At 52.8% G+C, this 5,000-nt stretch overlaps 1 pseudogene; it reads right to left on the minus strand.

The window, feature by feature from the left end:
- Positions 1-4,870, minus strand: part of LOC123688220 — an 8,353-nt pseudogene extending 3,483 nt beyond the window's left edge.
- Positions 4,871-5,000: the final 130 nt, after the last annotated feature.

The raw sequence follows: 5,000 nt of genomic DNA on the forward strand, positions 1-5,000 counted from the left end.
GGGTTCTAATACTGCGTTGAATGCGAACGGGCTTAGAGGGTCACCTTGCCTGACACCTCGCTGGAGATTTATCTCAACACTCCCACCCGCGGTGGAGATTTTCGTGCACACATTCTTGTATGATTCTTCCACCAGCTGTGCAACTACCGGTGGAAGCCCTTTTCTGCGTAACGACGGTCCCAATATTGAGTGTGGGACGGTGTCAAAAGCCTTACTTATATCCAGTATCGTTACGACCAGGTTCTTCCCAGTAGCCTTGGAGTGCCGCAGCAACTCCACAAGAATGTGCACGTTATTGAAGCACCCCGCCTCTGACGAAATGAACCCTTTTTGGCGGGGTGTGAAACCGACTACTGATCTTATCTTCTGGTCTATGCAGCCCCAAAAAATGCGGCTTACCAGAGATGTTATTGTTACGGGCCTGAAATTTTCAGTCTTTGTAACGTCTTTGCCCTCTTTTGGTATCAGTGTAGTTCGGTTCATACTCCAGTCTGTTGGTAGCTTCCCACTAAGCAACAACAGATTAAATAATAAATGGAGCACTTCTACCTTGCCCCTTTGCATCACATCGGCCCGCCTGATTCCATCCGGGCCGGGGGCCGTAGATTGTTTGGTTGCAGAGATACGTTTCCGGATCTCATCAACTGTGAAGGGCGGGAGTGCTTCTGAGGGTGCTATCGGGTCCTCGTTGATGCCCTCGGGCATCTGCGCCAGCGGCGCCACTCCCCATAGCTTTGTATAAAGCTCCTTCACTTCCGACATAGGTGGCTGCTGATAGCCACCTATCCAATCTACTCCCTGTCGGACATGTTTGGCTACTTGTCCTGGATTTTTCTTGTATAACTCTTGAGTTCGGGCATACAAGAAACGCCTTTTGCTACGCCCCTTGCCCCGAACTCTTGGGCTTTTGTTCCCTCCTGCTTCACACCCCGACGGTCTGAAATGTGAAGTTGCCTCCTGGTAGAGGAAGTCGATCTGAGCTTGTGAAAACTCAAAATCAGGCTCCGAGGCAAGTCGGAGGGCGCCCTGCAGAAGATGGATCGCTTCTGCTGACTTGTCAGGGGTGACACCTTGAGGTAACTGATGAGCTAGAGCATGCTCTAAAATCCCACTTCTCCATTCGGCTAACTCTGGAGATGACAAGTCATCAGGCGCTGGAGTCACCTGTATCACAGGAACCTGTACCTGAAGGGTATCAGGTTCGGATCGCTCTTCGATCCCTTCTTGGCTGGAAGCGTATCCCGCGCTATCCGAGTCAAGGTGGCTCGAGGGTGTATCTTGCGGCGGATGGTCACGCAAGTACTGATCTCGCAAAGTTCTATAAGAGGACAGTGCTCGCTTATCCCTTAATTGCTTTGCGGTCCTATTCAAAAAACCCTCCATTCTTTTCGCAATACGAGAATCCCCATAGAACCTCCGCTCCAGATCCAGCATGAGGTCGACTTCCTCCACCGTGAAGCCTCCCTCTCTGGGAGCACGCTGCCTTTCGGCTCCGGAGGTCCCTGCTCTAGCTTCATTTCTTACTTGGGGATGAGCCTTTATCTCGTGTTGCGATACGCCCATTTGTGTTCTGAAGTACCTATTACAATGATTACACCTAACTGCATTAGGTGGAGGTACTTCTGGGCCTGTGCATTTCGGCACATGGCATAGAGCCGCATGTTTCGACACATACTCCTTATGGCACGCTTTGCAAACAAATTTGGGAGTATGAGGATCGTGTGTATCTTTAACATGCTTTATTGCATCGTTTATACTCAATGCCATGAAGTTCCCGCGTGCAGTGGTGAGACAAACACTGCATGAGGCATCGCTAAAGGGAACTTCTATTATAAAATTGCCTCCCTCGATTTTGCCATACAAATCGAGTTGGTGGTCCGTGAGAGAGTCCAATACTGCCGGGTCGTTAACAGTGACTCCCTGAGGTTGAGACATTAACTCCAGGGAGGGAACGGAGCCATGCCCCCCCCCTGCCGAGGCTTGTGATCTTGTGATCGGAGCTCGGGAATGCCATCTGCGAGGTTGCTAACCTTTCAGACCTTTCTCTTGGAGGCTCTTAGCCGTGTGTTGCCACACGTTACCAACCCTCGGGTGGTGCAAGCACCGGACCCGTCCTCCTTACCCACAGGGAAGAGAACCCTGTGAGCTCAACATCCTGAGTCGAGATGTTAAGAGAGTCATAGTTACTCCCGCCGTTTACCCGCGCTTTTTTGAATTTCTTCACGTTGACATTCAGAGCACTGGGCAGAAATCACATTGCGTCAACACCCGCTGGGGCCATCGCAATGCTTTGTTTTAATTAGACAGTCGGATTCTCCCAGTCCGTGCCAGTTCTGAGTTGATTGTTAGATGACGGCCGCAGAGATTACCCAGAGCACCCTTGCGAGCACTCACGGGGTCTCGAAGCTTGACGATTCCGCGGGAGGCCAAGACGCGGGACCGAGCTCGGATCAAACGTAACGCAAGCGAAACGCATCACCTCGCCCAGGCCCGGTACGTTAGCCGTGACCCACTTCCCCAACAAGCCCGACACGCCACAATCCTCAGAGCCAATCCTTATCCCGAAGTTACGGATCTAATTTGCCGACTTCCCTTACCTACATTATTCTATCGACTAGAGGCTCTTTACCTTGGAGACCAGCTGCGGATATGGGTACGAGCCGGCGCGACGCCTACACGTGGCCCTCTCCCGGATTTTCAAGGTCCGAGGAGAAGATCCGGACACCGCCGCAAATGCGGTGCTCTTCGCGTTCCAAACCATATCTCCCTGCTAGAGGATTCCATGGAACTCGAACGCTTATGCAGAAAAGAAAACTCTTCCCGGATCTCTCGACGGCGTCTCCGGGTCCTTTTGGGTTGCCCCGACGAACTCTCTTACGAGGGCCCGGTTTAATTTCGGTTCCGCTGCCGGGTTCCGGAATAGGAACCGGATTCCCTTTCGCCCGACGGGCGTGCGTCACGCGTCAAGATGCATAGCATTTCTGCCACCACTTATAAACACGATTAACAACGCCACATCAACATCGGCTTTCGCCTAGGGCTTAGGATCGACTGACTCGTGTGCAACGGCTGTTCACACGAAACCCTTCTCCACCTCAGCTCTCCAGGGCCTCGCTGGAGTATTTGCTACTACCACCAAGATCTGCACCGAAGGCGGCTCCAGACGGCCTCACGGCCAGCCCTTCTGCGCTCACCTCCGCGACCCTCCTACTCATCAGGGCTTCATGACCGCCCCGAAGGGCGACCGCACATGCCACTGACGGCCGAGTATAAGCACGACGCTTCAGCGCCATCCATTTTCAGGGCTAGTAACTTCGGCAGGTGAGTTGTTACACACTCCTTGGCGGATTCCGACTTCCATGGCCACCGTCCTGCTGTCTTAAGTTACCAACGCCTTTCATGGTATCCCATAAGCGTCGATTTAGGCGCTTTAACTCGGCGTTTGGTTCATCCCACAGCGCCAGTTCTGCTTACCAAAAATGGCCCACTTGGCACTCTGATCCGAAATCTCGCGGCTTCACATTCAAGCAAGCCGGAGATCTCACCCATTTAAAGTTTGAGAATAGGTTGAGGTCGTTTCGACCCCAATGCCTCTAATCATTCGCTTTACCGGATGAGACTCGTATGCAACGAGCGCCAGCTATCCTGAGGGAAACTTCGGAGGGAACCAGCTACTAGATGGTTCGATTAGTCTTTCGCCCCTATACCCAGTTCCGACGATCGATTTGCACGTCAGAATCGCTACGGACCTCCATCAGGGTTTCCCCTGACTTCGTCCTGACCAGGCATAGTTCACCATCTTTCGGGTCCCAGCGTGTACGCTCTTGGTGCGCCTCCTCTCGCAATGAGAATGAGGCGCCCCGGGAATGCGGGTCAGTCATGGAGACCGACCATCTTCCCTTAGTTCACATAAAGTGAACCGTTACTTTCATTGCGCCTTTAGGTTTAGTGATTCCCAATGACTCGCGCACACGCTAGACTCCTTGGTCCGTGTTTCAAGACGGGTCCTGAAAGTACCCAAAGCAATAGCGTCGCTGATCGGCGTTTCAAGAGGTCTGTCCAAGAACACCGCGGCGAACAGTCGCAAACGGACGGAATCGGCACTAGGTCCGATCGCCATCACAATTCACATACTTGCCACGGGCCGGACGCGAACTAAGTCGCGGCCTCCCGCCATCAGTAAACCGTCGAGCGAGCTGTTCGGAAACCCAGTGTCCGTAAACATCGGAAAATCCGAGCTCACGGGCTACACTCGAGACCGTAGAACAGCACCCAACGGATCGCGACGACCTACTAGGGGAGAAGTGCACGCGTCCGAAGCCGGAGATGAACCGAAGGGAACAGCCAACGCGAACGTCGCCGTTCCCACAGTCAGTAAATCCCAACAACAGGCGCGAATGAATCTCCCCATTCGACCTTTCGGGTTTCTCAGGTTTACCCCTGAACGGTTTCACGTACTCTTGAACTCTCTCTTCAAAGTTCTTTTCAACTTTCCCTCACGGTACTTGTTCGCTATCGGTCTCGTGGTTATATTTAGCCTTAGATGGAGTTTACCACCCACTTAGGGCTGCACTCTCAAGCAACCCGACTCTAAGAAGAGATCCTCTAGCAAGCCGCAGCGGTCGCTACGGGCCTGGCACCCTCTATGGGCGATGGCCCCATTCAAGATGGACTTGAACGCGCCGCGAACTCGCCAGATAATGGATCCTTCCAAACACCACATCTCCCGGCGACCGGTTACGATCGCGGGATTCAGTGCTGGGCTAATCCCTGTTCGCTCGCCGCTACTAAGGGAATCCTAGTTAGTTTCTTTTCCTCCGCTTAATAATATGCTTAAATTCAGCGGGTAGTCTCACCTGTCCTGAGGTCGTATGTTCAAATCATCGAAACGTTCCGAAACTAACCTTTGGCGGCTCATAAAATCACGTACCTTACGCGAGGGAGTTAGCCTACTCAAAGGCGTCTATTATCTCCTGCTCCGTATGGCGGATCATGCGAAT

Source organism: Harmonia axyridis, chromosome X (genome assembly GCF_914767665.1).
Source record: "Harmonia axyridis chromosome X, icHarAxyr1.1, whole genome shotgun sequence".
Taxonomy (NCBI): Eukaryota; Metazoa; Arthropoda; class Insecta; order Coleoptera; family Coccinellidae; genus Harmonia; species Harmonia axyridis.